The sequence below is a fragment of the Phocoena sinus genome, chromosome 10, assembly GCF_008692025.1.
Source record: "Phocoena sinus isolate mPhoSin1 chromosome 10, mPhoSin1.pri, whole genome shotgun sequence".
Taxonomy (NCBI): Eukaryota; Metazoa; Chordata; class Mammalia; order Artiodactyla; family Phocoenidae; genus Phocoena; species Phocoena sinus.
In genome coordinates, this window is record NC_045772.1 from 21,374,173 (window position 1) to 21,390,936 (window position 16,764).

The following is a 16,764-nucleotide window of genomic DNA, read 5'->3' on the forward strand; positions in this document are numbered from 1 at the left end:
CACCTGCACATCCTGGTAACTGGAGCTATAGGGTGGATGAGACCAGCAGAAAACGCCTTGGGTAGAGGTCTAAAAAATACCAATGTTAAAAGGACAGACAGAGAAGAAGGGAAGCTGCCAAGGGGTGTGAGAAAGATTAGCCCAGGAAATGTTAATAGTCCCATATAACAAAGGTAACAACACTAGTCATAATCTAGCAGCACCACAAGGAAATAGATGAAAAGAAATGTAACCGAAAACTGTCAGTTTAGCTCCTTTATTGCAACTCTGTTCAAATATTTGGCCAAAGATAAGGTAGAAAATGGGAGCTCTAGGTTTTAATCTAAATAAAGTTTTTTTTCAAATTCTGGGAACTTCATTCTTTTTTTCACCACATTATTCCAATCAAGAATTTGTTTGGAGTCATTCATTGATAGATAAAGTGAGCATCTTCAGATTCCATGCTTAAGAGTTTCCTATGCGTTTGGGTCATGAAATTCACTTGGCCCTGCAGAAATTATTGCTTGTCAGCATGAAGCTAGGCTAATGAATAATTTTGACAACACCACACAACAAATCAGAGAACGGGCCAAATTCAAATTTCCCTATTAGCTTCTGTTTTTGCCAAGTTTTTAATTGTGAATGGAGATGATAAGGTTATCCCTCTCCCTTCTCTTAGAATAAATATTTGTAGACTCTCTGACTTTCCACTATCCATATAATCCATTTATTCTTTCATTGTGCTATGGGTGATTTAAGGGGCTAATACTCTGCAGGACCATAGCATAAAAGATGAGGTCAGAGAATACTTCATATGAGATAATAGCGCAATTTTAGAAATGTTAAAGGTAAACTAAGTTAGCACTAGGAAAAGAAAAGGTCATGGGAAAGAGCTCTGAAGTCAAACAGAATTGGTAGGAAATTTTGGCTCCACAGTTTAGAAACTGTGAGAAGCAAGTTGCTTATACTTTCCGAATCTCAGTTTTCTCTCTGCCAGATGGGGACAATAATATCAACTCCAATTAGTCCTCTTGTTCTGAGGACTAATTCATGTCTGCAAAGCTAACACAGTGCCTGGCTTATAAGTACATTTTTGATAAATAATTAAAAGTTCTAAATCAGTACATTAATAGATTGCTTTTAATACTGGAAAAGGTTATTGAGGCTAAATATCTGTTAACTATGTTGCAAAAACATTCTCCTAAGCAGTCATACATTTCTTAACTTAAATATAGTGTCTTTCTTTGGGTAAAATAATTTCCATTTTTCTGCAGTCAAGTCTACCCATTCTTTCTCCTTATGGCTCCTGTGTTTATGTTTTGCTTAGGAAAGCTGTTCTAATTTTCAAGATTTAAATATGTTGTCATGTATTTTTTCCTAATAATTTTTTAGACATATCCCATTAATCTGAGACTTGGTGTTAAATTATGATCTAAACTTCTTATTTTTTTCCAAATCAATATTCAATAATCTCTCTTTTCCAACACTATTTTTTTTTTTTTTTTGCGGTACACGGGCCTCTCACTGTTGTGGCCTCTCCCGTTGTGGAGCACAGGCTCCGGACGTGCAGGCTCAGCGGCCATGGCTCACGGGCCCAGCCTCTCTGCAGCATGTGGGATCTTCCTGGACCGGGGCACGAACCCGTGTCCCCTGCATCGGCGGACTCTCAACCACTGCGCCACCAGGGAAGCCCTCCGACACTATTGAAATGATAATTTTACCATAGACTAAATTCCATAAATGTATGCCTCTCTTTCCAAGTGTTGTCTTCTGTTTCATTGACCAAATAATCTATTTCCACATAAGTGTCACATTATTTTAATTAAATTGCTTTATAGTATGTTTAGATATGTAGTGAAGTGAGAACCTCGTTATTCTTCTTTCTTAGAAACTTTTTTATTCTGGCCCAATTTTTTCAATCAGATGAACTTTAAAATCAGTTTATTAGTTTTCCTTTTAAAAACATCCAGCTGTAATTGTTATTGGGATTGAAGTAAATTGATATTTTTATGAAATTCAGCCTCCCCATCCAGATCTATTTCTTCAGACCTTCTTTTGTGTCCTTTAATAGAGCTTTCTGTACATTTCTTGTTAAGCTCATTCATATATATTTTATAGTTTTTATTGCTCTGTACAAATCTTGTTAGTTTTTTTTGTATACATTTTATAGTTTTATTGTAAGATAAACAGGAGTTTTATATTTTCTAGTTGGTCATCACTGATACACAGGAAAGACATGGTTTCTAGCTTTTTGCATGCTCATGTATGTGATCTTCTGAATTTTTATATCAGTCTTACTAGTTTTTCTTGGATTTTTAAAAATAGTACATCAGCTTTTTACTAAAAATGACAATTTCATCTCTTCCACTCAGATAGTTATACCTTCTTCTTTTTCTCATTTAATTGTATTTTTTAAGCCCTCCAGTTTAATGTTGAAATGAAGCAGTGATAATATGCCTCCTTGTCTTTTTTCTGACTTTGGTAGGAATTCTTCTGATGTATCACCATTACATATAATGATTTTTTTCTAACTCTAGTTTTGCTAAGAGATTTTATCAGGAACAGGCATTGACTTTCATCAAATGCTTTTTCAGGATCTTTCAACTTCCATCTGCTAATAAATAGCTTTCTGAATGTCGAAGCATCCTTGTATTCCTGGGATAAACCCTACTTTGTTGTGATATATACTTTTTTCTACATTGCTAGATTTAATATGCTGATGTTTTAGTTAAGATTTTTTTTCATCCATTTATAAATGGGGTGGGTGTAAATTTTCTTTTGTGTGTATGCTCTCTGAGCTCTCTCAGCTCCAAGCCCACTCTTCTATACTTTGATTTGTGACGCTGGGGCTGGAACCCCACAAACCACATTTCTGCTTTGCCAACTGGTTTCTTCTTAGTCTCTGACGAACGAAGGCTAGGAGAGGAAGAAGGGACTTGCTCCTTCCAACAGCTTGCTGTGATCTTCCTGTCTGCTTCCTTTTCCTGTGTGCAGTATCCTGGCAACACTTCTTCACTCAGCCAGGGCAGTGTCTTCCCATACCAACAGCTGAATCCAGTTTGTTGTTTTTCTAACACTTGCAGAACCAGCCTCAGTATCCACCACGCCCCGCCATCCCCACCACTCAGATACACCAGCACAGGTGTGGCAGCAGCCTCTCTTCAGAGGTCCAAGTTTCCGTTCATGGGGACCCTTCTCTATACTTCTATATTTTAATACATTCAACTTCCTTTCTTTATTCCTTCACACCCTAGTGTGTAAACTGCTTTTTGCAGCTGCTACAATTCTGATACCTTAGACTTCTCTTTCTATCCTTTTGGTTACCTGGGTAACAACTGTACATCTACTTATCAATTCCTTCCATCATTTTCAAAAATTGGCAAGGTTTCTGTCTCTGGTTGGACCTTCATTGGTCCGCTATGCTTGTCTGGCTTTGGGTTTGGTAGCCTCTTTGAATGAATTAGAAAGCTTTTCATATTTTTTCTATCTGTAGTTTGAAGTTCAATAAAACTTTCCTATACGTACTTCTGGGCCTGGTGCCTTTTAATAGGTACATATTGAAGTTAACTTTCAATTTCTTCTACGAATATCGGTCTGTTTGATTTTTCTATATCTTCTTGAATCAATTCTGTTAATCTATATTTTCCAAGAAAATCATCCATTTCAACTTTATTTTAAAATTTGTTCCTATTAAGCTGTTCACAGTGTTCTCTTAAAATTTTACTATCACTCATATTCTAATTTGCCTGGTTATAGAATTTTAGATTCAAAATAAAATTCTTTCAGGTCTCTGAAAATTTGGTCAGCTGTCTTTTAGCATTCTGCCAATGAGAAGTCTGTTACTACTCAGCTTCTCTTTCTTTTGTAGAGAGAGCTTCCCTTTCTCTTTTCTCCCTTTGTAGAAGTTTTCCATTTTTTCTTTATTCTTTTAGAGTTAAGAATTTTCACAGAGTGGATTTGGTTGCATTTATTCTGCTTGTAATTCTTTGGGCCCTTTCAGTGTAAGACAAAGTGTTTATTCAGTTTTAGAGTTTTTTTTCCAATTGCTTTGATAATCTTTGGTAATTTCCCCTCTGTGTCTGGAAATCTTATCATATGAATATTGGATCAACTTCTGCTACCACCACTGATGGAGTAACAGAGACTGAATATATGCTCTTGCCCTAAACAACCAGAAAACTAGACAAAATATATGAAACAAAGGTTTGTGGTTTTTTTTAGACATGGATAATAGAATTCCGGACTATCATCCCTGAGAAAAGTGAAAGAAATGAGGTAAGCCTTATGATTGGCCAAATTTCTTCAGGGAGGCAGTTTCCAGGCCACAGTGCAGGGAGGATATAGCCAAACAGAGCTCATTTGGCAATGTGGCTGAGTTGAGGACACAGAAGTCAGAGTTTCAGGAGGTACTATTCCTCAGCTATCAGACTGATAAAAATTAAAAATTATGACCACATTTTCTGTTAAGAAGACTGTTGAAAAACAGGCACTCTCATACCCACTGGTGGGGATACAAATGGTAAAATTCTTCACGCAGAAAATTTGGCAACACATTACAATAGCTACATATGTGCTTATCTTTTGAACCAACAATCCCAATTCTAGAAATCTACCTTGAAGATACACCTTCAACAATAAAAAATATATATATACATATACTCATTTGGTTATCCATTGCATCGCCGTTTACAACCGCAAAATACTGAACAACCTAAATGCTCAAATATAGGAGACTAGTTGGATGAACTATGACACATTCACACAACGAAATGTTATGCTGCTATAAAAAAGAAGGGGAAGGTTTCTATGAGCTGATACTACTATGAGTGGTCTCCGGGATATATTGCTAAATGAAAAAGAAGCCAAGTACAAAAGAATGTATATAGTGTGCTACCTTTCCCGTAAGAAGGAAGTGTATGAGAAAACATACATGCCTCTGTGCGAAAGAAATACAGGAAAGATAAACCAGGAACTAATGAGATTGTTACCTGTGAGGAGTGGGTGGGATGAGGTGGAAAGAATGCGGGAAGGGGTTTGGGGTAGTGGGGATGAGGTACGTAGTAATACTTCCTTTGGACAACCTTGAATCTTAGGACATACCTTTTGGACAGCCTTGACTCTTAGAATCATAGTAATGTTTCATATGACAAAAATAATCAATTAACATCAACTCATCATAAGATGAGTGTATGAATGAGAGCAGGGGGGCAGTGGTCGGAGGGGGGTGTGACCCAAAATGGAATACAATAGTAACAAGTGAATCTGTATTATAGGTGAATAATATAGCCACACTTGCTGCACCCCTGTGAAGCCAAATCAGAATCCAAACCATACAGCAAGGATTTACTGTTCAAGCCTAAGACTGCCTTTTAGCCAGAGACCTAACTTTGTCCTCTTGCTTTTCTATGCCTGAATGCCTGGAGCCCTCCAATAGTTTTACTGGGTTTCAGTTATTTGTAATCATCCTAAGTGACATCCTTAGTTAGCATCTGGAGAAGCTGTAAGTTTAAGAAAACGTTCATTACTTTTAGATTTGGCTCTTAGTTTTAGAAATATCTACTATTGGGCCCAGGACCATGCCCTGCCAAACTGGGGGCAGAGGAGGAAAGAGATGGACATAGGGTTGGTGGAAAAGGAAATTCTTCTCCTACGAAATAAAGGGCACTGAGGTGGATGAAAAGATTTCATAATCATCAGTTTCTAGATGACTTTCAAATGCTCTTCAGGCTCATTAACACAGATTAATTATAGTTAGCCCTTTCAGTTTAATCAAAGTTAGAAGAGAAGCAGGCACAGGTTTTAAAAGCCTGGTGAGAAACTGAGTAAGTGAGTGCTTAAGTGACTCACTGTTGGGGACCTTCAACTCTCAGCTTATCATCATAATGTGTTAGGTATAATGCTGAGAAATGATCAATAATCAAGAAGTCATTTTTTTTAACCTTTAAAAATTACCGACCTGCTGATTTCATGTTTAGCGATTTCTCTTGAGGAAATCATCAGTCACACACAAATATTTACGTACAAAGATTGCAGCATTATTTTTCATAGCATGAAAATAGAAATGATATACACAATAGAGCAATAACTAAAGACATTATGTGGCAGCTATACTGTGGTACATTATGCATCTATTAAAAATGCCTTCCAAAACCATTTAATGACATGGGGAAATACTCAGAATATTAGAAAAATAATGCTACGAGGAAGTTTGGTGGTATTATGCTGCTTGCTAACAGAGAAATGCTGGGTATCAATAGCTCAGAGGTATTATCATTACGTTAGGCTTTTTTAAAAAGCAGAATATGGGGCTCCCCTGGTGGCGCAGTGGTTGAGAGTCCGCCTGCCGATGCAGGGGACACGGGTTCGTGCCCCGGTCCGGGAAGATCCCACATGCTGTGGAGGGGCTGGGCCCGTGAGCCATGGCAGCTGAGCCTGCGCGTCCGGAGCCTGTTGCTCCGCAACGGGAGAGGCCACAACAGTGAGAGGCCCGTGTACCGAAAAAAAAAAAAAAAAGCAGAATATGTATTCTGTACAGTTAAAGCAATATATGTGTGTGTGTGTATACATATACATTGCTCTATGTGTGCATTTATATTTTTTGTATGTATGTACATATAGACACTCATAGAAAAAAAGCCTAGAACAAGGAAGAAAAAAATGACTAGATGGAAATACAGGGAAATATTAAAGATAAAAACGATTATCTTTAGGTAATAGAAACTGTGGATAATTATTTTCTTATTTATATTTTAGATATTTCCCAGATATGCTGCATTAAACATGAGTTACTTTTACTAATTTCAAGTTTCCTATTGCTCAAGCCAATGATCCTAGAGCCATATGGACCTTTTCCCTCTAAAATCCCATATCCAATCCATCAGCAAACCTGTCAACTCTACCTTCGAAGAAGTTCTGAATCTATTTGCTCACTAACCTCCTCCCCTTATGACGGTCCACATCATCATCATTGGTCGCCTGGATTTCTACCACAACCTTCCTTCTGGTCTTCCTGTTTCCATACTTCCCCCTCACCCCCACCTCAGTCTCCAGAAGGACCAGAAGGAGGGGTTATAAGAGAAAATTACAGGGAGTAAAACAGAGTCCATTTAGAGCAACAAGCTAAAGTATAAAAGAGGAGCATTTCTAATGGGGGAATTGCAGGAAAGACTGATAATTTGAAGGCACTCTGACATCACATATGAAGTTATAGTCCTACTCTGCTTAAATTACGCACCCCATCTCCCATTATCCACACAAAACACATAGCAAAAATCTCTTATCCATAGTAACCTTGAGCAGTGGTGCTTTGGGCTGCTTGTGGTCAATCCATTCAGATCTAGCAGAGAAAAAGTAGGAGACAAGATGACAAATGAAGAGCAGGGAAGACACTGGAGTAAGAAGTGAGCAACAGGAATCCTCAGAAAGCTTGGGTAGGGTGCTGAATTTCCTACACCCCATGCAATGGGGTCTGGAGACATTTTATTCCTAAATGAACAGAAAAGGGGACCTCAAAAGTCTGGGGAACTTAAGGACATCCACTCAGGCATTTATGTTACATTAATATAATGTCAGGAAAAAGATGGGCTGGACAGATGCCATTTCTGCTTTGTTTTCTAATTGGCTTCGTGTGAATATCTCATAAGTAGAGGTAGTATCTCATTCATCTTCATATGCCCTACACCTATCACAGGACCCGTCACAAAACAGGTCTCAGAAAACAGCCATAAGATGAATGGACTAGTGAATTGTGAATGAATGAAGGAAGGAAGAGAGGGAGGGAGGGAGGGAGAGAGGAGGAAAATGAATGAATGAATGAACAAAAAGATAACAATAAGAATAACTAGTACTTCTGGAGCATTTTCTTACCATGTACTATTCTAAGCGCTTTCATGTATTAATTCATTGACTTGAGATTAGAATTCAATTCCCCTGGGCTTTATGTACCTCGTCTATTTTTGTTATCAGCTTCACCAGTGATCAGATTCACGGTGCAAAGAAACTCTCTAATGAGACCAATAAAAAAAAGCAGATGTCCTTAACTAAAAGGAGGATGCTCATCAAAGCTGTTCTTACATAAGTTGTCCAGGTGCTGCTGGCATATGAGCACAAGAGGCTAGAAACTCTGAGGGGATGTCCTCATTATTCCACTATATGAACAACTAGAAGTGACAGGCTAAGTCAAAGTGAAGTAATTACCCTGTTAATTTAGGCCTCCCCCAAAGCTGCTTGTCTTGGCAGTTGTCTTAGTTCACTAATAATAAACCTAACATACTTATATTTTTTCCCCAAAAAGTCTTGAGTACATTCTCTTCCATTTAGTCATTTGAGTTTATTGAGCACCTACTATGTGCCAGGCACCATTCTAAGTGCCTGAGTAGAGCAGTTATCCAAACAAAGTCACTGCTCCCATGGAGATCCAGTTGTCTCACAACTGAGACAGCAGAACAGTAATCCCCATCTTACAGAAAAAGAACTTGGGGCTCAGAGAGATTAAGTAACTCTGACCATGATCAAATGGAGAGATAGCACTAGATTCTGATTCTTGATACTTAGAATTTTAAATATTGTATCTTGTATAGAGTGATTGTTTTGATGAAATAGTTTAAAGTATTTTGGTTCCTCCTCAGGCTGTAAAATATTTTGCCATGTGTCGCACGCCCACTGTGAAGATTCTTGAACCCTGCATTCCCTTGTGGCCGTGTTGCTTAGAAGATTTAATGGGAGATGCCTACTACAAAGCCACTGGCATCCTTGATTCCTCTCTATCAAATCCCTCAGCAAATCTTATCCAGAACCCAGTCACTTCCCTCTCCCTCCACTGCTACCACTCTGGTCTAAGCCATCATCATCTCTCATCTAGACCATTGAAGGAGGCTCCTATCTGGGGTGGCCATCCTTCTCCCCCTTCACTTTCCTCACCACAACAGCCAGAGGGATACTTTTAACGTGTAAATCTGATCCTGTCACTCCTCTACCCCCAATCCTACAAAGACTCCCCCATTTCACTGAGAGTAAAAGCCAACCAATGTCTTTACAGTAACCTACAAGGCCCTGCACAGCCTGGCCCCTGTTTCACCTGACCTCACCTCCCACCATTCTCTGCTGTCACTCTAGCCATTGTCATCATACTGACCTTCTCACTGTCTCTCAAACCCATAGGGCATGTTTCCACCTCAGAGCCTTTGCACTAGCTCTTCTCTCTACCTCAAACATTTCACCGCAGATATCTACATCTTCAGCTCCTTCAAGTCTTTGCTCAAGTATTACCCTAATGAAGCTCGCCCTGACCACTCTATTTGATCTTGCCACTTAGCTTGTTCTATTTATTTTCCTCATCACAAATATCACTTTCTTAAAAAACTACTTAAATTGTTTCTATATTATGTTCATTGTCTTTCTTCTCCCACAAAGGCAGGAATTTTTCTTCCTTTTTTTTTAACACATCCCAGAGGTTAGACTAATGTAGGCACCCAGTAAATATGCATTATCCTTATCATTATTATTATCATCATCATTATTATTTGTGAATGTCAAGGGGCAGGAACTAAGAGACTTTTAGAGAAAGAGGTTTTCCTACCTGGAGATACTAGACTTCAGAGAAAGAGAGCAAAGATTTTCATGGTCCAAATAATGAGATTTGAATCCTAGCTCTGCCATTTACTTAAAGTTTGGGGCAAGTTAGCCTCTGTGAGTCTCAGGTCTCTTGAATGCAGAAGGAAAAAATAATATCTATCTCAAAGGTCACACTACTGATGAAGCGATGTAATATATGTGTAGAAAATGTCCAGTGTAATCAGAGTACAATTAATGTGAACTCTCTCAAATTTGTGCTAGTTTTGTTTTACTTTGGCAGATTCTTATTAAACAGCGTGGCTTACTTCCCCTTTCGGAGCCTCATTTCACACAACTGTGTAATAAAAAGTTCGTTGAGATATTCTCTTTCACTGGCTTGGAGAGTTCCAAGGGGGCTGGTGGGAACATTGGGCCTCACAAGACATTGCTTCACTCTTCCTGATGGGTTAGCTAATCTGCCGCTGTTCGTTACTGAGCCTTTTAAAAGTCAACAGATAATAACAGGAGATAAATAAAACCTTTGTCACTTACTGCTGCCTCAGTTTTACACAAGTGCTGCCAAAGAGTTGCAACAGGAACCTTTGAACAGCAGTCCAGTCAAATGGTATGTGCTGATAAACATTTGTTTAAAATGAAGCTTTTTTATTTTTTCCTGGAATTTCTCGGTAATTAACCAACTGCATTAACCAAGATCCTTTTAGACAGCTGTTTAGGGTAGTTGTTCCCAAACTTCTTACCATGAGGCACCCCCCTTTCCCCATAACCTCCCCCCACATAAACCAAAGTTTCTGAATTTTTTTTCTACCAAATAAACTGATGCATCTAAGTGATAATGCCTGTATTTTTTTATATTAGTCAAACTAATAAGTATAGTCAAAGACTTATGCTCACTAGAACTTTTGATCAGCATGAGTTAAACATACTTTCATACTGCGTGGGTATCCTTCCAGTCAAAAACAAAGAAATTTGATATTTCAGATAGCCTGAGCAGCCTAATTTGAAGTATATTTATTCTGCATTTATTTAATGAACATCTATTATGTGGCAGATGCAATTCTAGGTGCTGGAGATACAGCAGTGAACACAACACATCAAAGTTCTTACCCTCTTGGAGTTTGCATTTTAATGAAGATAGACAATAAGCAAGATAAATAAATAAAATATATAGATAGAATAAGTTCTAAGGGAAACAAAGCAAGGAGGGAGATGGGATGTGAAAAGCACAGTGTAGGTACAGGGGTGGTCTTTTCCCAAGAAGTTGATATTGGAGCAAAGATCTGGAGGAGGGGACAGAGTGATCCATTGAGATCCCTGGGAGAAGAGGGGCAAGCAAGGAGAACAGGCCCCGAGGAGACAGCATGCCCAGCGTGGTTGAATATCAACTGGAAGGCAGGGCAGCTGAGACAAAGGATGGAACCAGGAGACACAGAACAGACTGAAGAAAGTCTCAGAGTTTGTGCTTAGGATTGCCTTTTACTATGAGTGAGAAGGGAGCCACTGGAGCATTCTGAGAAAAGGAATGGCCTGGTCTTCCATTTTAATGGCATCATTCTAACATTTGTGTGAGCCAAAGGGATGTTTCCAGTCGTATCCTTGAAATATTGAAGATGGCTCATGAACGTAGTAAAGGCAATCTCAATACTGCAGGGCTTAGGCACTGTTCATAAAAGGCAAAAAGTAGAAATAATCCAAATAACTGATGAATAGATAAACAAAATGTGGTATATCCATATAATATTATTCAACCATGAAAAGGAATAACGTACTGATATATGCTACAACATGGATAAACCTTGAAAAAATTATGTGAAATGGAAGAGGTCCATCACAGAAAGCCATATATTATATGACTCCATGTATATGAAATGTTCACAATAGGCAAATCCATAGAGACAGAAACTAGATTAGTGGTTGCCAAGAGATGGGGAGGGGGGAATGAGGAGTAACTGAATGGGTACAGGGTTGTTTTGGAGTGATAAAAATGTTCTGGATTAGACAGTGATGTTGGTCCCACAACCTTTTGAATATATGAAAAGCCACTGAATTGTATACATTAAAAGAGTGAATTTTATAGTACATGAATTATATCTCAATTAAAAAAATAAAGGATTTAGGCTTTTGGAAACTGGTACCAGGTAAATGTCTTTTTCTCTCTGCTCTTTTCCTTGTCACTCAGGCAACACACAGCACTGTGTGAATTTAATTCTGTGAAATTGGTCAATATAAATGCTCACCGGAATAATTTAACCCAGGAGAGTAAGGCCACCCTTCTCTTCCAGCGGGGACACTATTGACCCATCATCATGAGCTGTGTCTTGCTTCTTTTTTCCAAATGCCTTTCACATCTACCTTTGACTTTATGTTCCCATCACCGTGACCCTTATCCACTTCACCTGGATAAATGCACCAGCATGGCTACGGTACCCATCGCTTTCCTTTTCCTGCCTCTAATCTCCAATCCTTTCTTACAGAACAATCCTAAGACATCACTTTTATCACTCCTGTGCCCCACTTAAGAATATAAAGTTGCTTTCTTAAATGATAAGATTTCCCACGTCAGAGTATATATTTGCTGATCAAAAAAACAAAAGATTCATCATTTTACTATGATATTGTGTCGCTTCTGCCTTAGATGTGGACTTTAGATGCTGAAGTGTTAGAAGATGTCTTGCTGATTTACATGGGAAATGGAATACAGCATTTCAAATCAGCTAGTTTGGAAAATTCAGGAAGAATGGTCGATGTACCAACCACTTACCGAATCAAATTTACAAGCCTATTCCTGGCATTACTCATTCGGCAACACCCTTTCCTTTCCCTCTTGCGCCTCCTAGGTCCACTCTGACTGGGAGGCCGTCTTCTTTCCTCCACATCTCTAAATCTTGCCTTCTCTTTAATACCCAGCCCTGGTTCCTGCTCTTCTCTGAGGTTTTCAGGCTAGGCCAGTGGTCTGTGGGATCCCTTGGCTTTTCCAGTTGTCTGGAGTGCAGCCTGGGCATCACCCCACAACCTCCAGGTGGTTCTAAAGTGTTGCCAAGGTTGAGGACCATTATGGTAGACACATTCTCATCCCCAAACATATAGGAATAAACAAGACAGACAAAGCCTTAGCTCCCATAGAACTTAATACTCCGGTGGGAAAATAAGCAATAAGCATAGTTTTAAAAAATAAGGTAATTTCAGAGAGTGATAAACAAAATACATAAAAGCATATAAGTAATAAAGAGTTGCTAAGAAAGTAGAAGAGGCAACTTAAGACATTCTGAGGGTTCTCATATGTAGAATATAAAATAGTCAAACTCGTAGAAGCAGAGTGGAATGGTGGTTACCAGGGGCTGATTGCAGGGGGTGGAGGGGTTGAGCAGGTGATGGTTAAAGGATACAAAATTTCAGTTATGCAAGATAAATTCTGGAGATCTACTGTACAGCATAGTGCCTAGCCAACTATATTGTATTGTATATTCAACATTTACTAAGTATAGATCTTAAGTTAGGTGTTCTCACCACACACTAATAATAATAATAGGGGTGGGAGAAAACTTTGGGAGGTGATGGATGTGTCTGTGACACTGATGTTGGTGATGGTTTCAAGGGTGTGTACTTCTCCCCAGACTCATAGAGCTGTATACATTAAATATGTATAGCTTTCTAATATGCCAATCATACCTCAATAAAGTATTTTTCTAAAAATATATATTCTTAGTGACATTTAACTAAGACCTGAGTGACAAGAAGGAGCCAAGATATGAGGAAGGAGCACTTGAGACAGAGAGAACAAGGTGAGGCTGCTGGAGGGCAAGGAACAAAGGGAAGCGTGGAACAATACAAGATTGAAAAGGAAGTCAGATGACGTAGGGACTTGGGGGCCATAGTGAAAATTTTGTTTTTATTTAATTGTGATAATGAGGTTGCCTGCAAAGATGATCACTATAATGCTTGCAACCCTACATGGATGTCCCTTTGCAAGGTGATTTTGAGGCTCCTCCCATCAAGACGTGAAGGCTATCTTCCCTCTCCTTGAACTGGGGCTGGCTCTGGAACCAAGAGAAGCTGGAGGAAGTGACATTGTGGGGTATCTGAGACTTGGCCTCAAGAGACCCCTACGGCTTCCATTCTCTCCTTTTTACAATGCTGCCCTGCCTCCGCTGTATAAAGAAGCCTAGTCTAGCCAACTGGAGGATGTGAGGCCATGTGGTGGAGAACCTGGGCACCACAGGCAACAGCTAGCACCAACGGCCAGTAAGGCCATGTAGGTCATCCAAACCAAGTCAAACACAAGATGACTGTAGTCACAAGGGTGACCCCAGGGGAGACCAACAGAACGGCCTGGCTGAGTCCAACCAAAATCACTGACACATAGAGCTGTGAGCCAGTACATAGCTTTGTGTTTCAAAATCATGAAAATTTAGTGGTGGTTTGTTCTGCAGTGATAGACAAGTAATGCAGAAATCTCTGGAGTTTTAAATAAGGAGTGAAATAACATTTGTATTTTTTTTTTTTTTTTGCGGTACGCGGGCATCTCACTGTTGTGGCCTCTCCTGTTGCAGAGCACAGGCTCCGGACGTGCAGGCTCAGCGGCCATGGCTCACAGGCCCAGCCGCTCCGCGGCATGTGGGATCTTCCCGGGCCGGGGCACGAACCCATGTCCCCTGCATCGGCAGGCGGACTCTCAACCACTGCGCCACCAGGGAAGCCCAACATTTGTGTGTTTTAAAGACCAGTTTCATCCCAAAAACATTGATGAATCCATCCACAAAAGCTATGGTCTTCAATCTAAGAGATAAAAATATTATGGCCTTCATTAGAGAGAGAGCGCAGCTCACAGGGCTATGTTGGACCACTGGGGCCTTAAACCCTTCTCTACAAAATGAAATCTTATCCTCAAGCATATTAAAACCGTGTGAAACCACGAACACTGGACAAAAAAGAGCCAAAAGTCATTTGATTCTTTACCCCATTTCAGCCAAAAATAGAATGAGAGAAGTTCTGATGAAAACCAGAATCACATTTTAGTATGAAATGTGTTCCTAAAGAAGATTAAAAAGGAAGAATCTGCAAACCCCAAACCATGGAGTTTCAATTCCATGTTATGTTGAAATAATCAAGGAAGCATTACATCATTCTTAAAAATGTGAAAGATTGAAAGATGATTTTTGAACATGCATTCTTGGGAACAACTTTAAAACAACCAGCGCTGTCAAAATATAAAAAGCTATTTGTGAAAAAAAAAATTCTGTAATTAGTGAAAGCCAAGATGCTTGCTCTTGCTGTGCATAATTATCTGATCTGCAGAGAAATGGGATTCACTTTGGTTATATAAATAGCATTATTTTTAATGGTTCTTTAAGTGATAATATTCAACCAGCCTTTATGGCTATTTATTCACAGTACCTCATAGTATTTTCCATTAATTTCTCAAGGACGTCAACATTATCTTCCTGGGGTGCTCATCATCGTGCTTTAGTACATATCATGGTCAAATGTTACATGGCTCGAAAGAACACGAAGCAAGTACTTTCAAAATGAGTTCATCTACTTAATGCCAATATCTTATAATCACTACTGGGAACAGTGGGAAAAGATGGTAGAGAAATAAATTGGAGAAGTTCCTGCCGATACGACTGCCCCAGCACTCCAAGCCAAGCTTCCCCAGTGGGTCTCTTACAGTAGAGGAAGAAGAAGAAAGGGGGTATGGAAAAGGACCAGAAAGAAGAGAGAAGAATCCAAAGGAAGGAAGGAGATGGGAGAGATGGGAAATATGATAGAAAATAAACAAAAGAAGTTAGATGAGGGAAAAAAGGGAATATGAGAAGGCCAGGTGCTTGAGCTAGAGAATTAGGCTTCTACGAAGGGCACTTCAGTCAAGGACTACAAATTATGAGGGTTCTTTCAATTTAGCACCGGTAGGTCATTCTGGCAAATCTTTGCCTCCTTTGGATCATGGACATCTTTGAGAATATGACAACAGTTATAGAAGATTATAGATAAGTCTTCTCTCCAGATGAAAGTGAACATATACAACTTACCATTTAGTTCATATTTTCTGGGGGTGTTTGTGGACCCCAAGCTGAGAAGTCTGCAGGTCTCGGGTAGCTACACCACACCAACACAATCCAAAACAGTAATGGCTTTACCGGCTTCAGGATCTGACTTTAATCACTCCTCCTTTCCTGTAATATTCTCTCCGTATGGCATCTGTGGCAAAGTTAGAGCTTCACCAGCAAAGGCTCGGCCTCCTATCCCAGTTTTGATACGGGAGTTTAGTTCTGCTCAGCCATAAGCCTGACTGAAAGGTGGCTCCATCCACCCCCACCCGAGAAAGTTGAGGAGGAAAGGGAAGTGGATCCACCTGGCAGCAACCCTCCAGCTTGTTTGCCCGGATTCTACAAATGTTACTATACAGATGGCTGAAAGGGTCAAAGGTCTCTCACATCCATGGTATATCTAAGTTATTTGACTTCACTTGAACTTTATTTCAGAATCCAGACATTATGAGTAGATATGTATATGTAGAGTGATAAAGTTAAGTCATTTATCAGGACCTCAAAATGGAGGCCACCCCAGGGACCCCACCCATACCACAAACGCAAACCTGTCAGTCTGCACTTAACAGGACACACCTGTCAAAGAAAACTAACCCCAATCAATCCTCCAACTCAGCTTTAGCAAGCTCACCTCACTCTAGAAAATAGGACCTGCAGGCCTTATTAGGAAATCCCCCACCTGCTAGCCAAGCTCACCCTGCTTCCCAGTTGCCTCTTCTAACATTCTGTAAAATTCTCTCTTGCCCAAAATCCCTTGGAAGATTGCTTCGCTGCTAGTGAGCATTGAACTCCCCCGCAATCCATGGGTTGTTTTCCCTTGAATAAAGGACACCAAAGTTGTTACTAAATTGTTTGTTTTGTCATTTGATGGGGGGTGGGGCGGGGGAGAAGGGGGAGAGGGGAAGGGACAAAAGGAGAGAGAGAAGAAAGATAATATTACTTTGTGCTAGTTCTGTGTTTGAAGTGCTTTCAAGTTGTGGAATTGTAGTCACCTATCCACTTCAAATGTAACTTTTAAAGAAATGCATTTCAAAGCCACCTTGAAATGTGGCCACAGTTTTGCATTATCTGCTCTGTTATTGTTGCTAATGAACTTAACTAACCAGGTACTAACTGAACGATAAATGATATAGAAATGGTAAGTCAGGTGGATTTTCCATTGAAAATA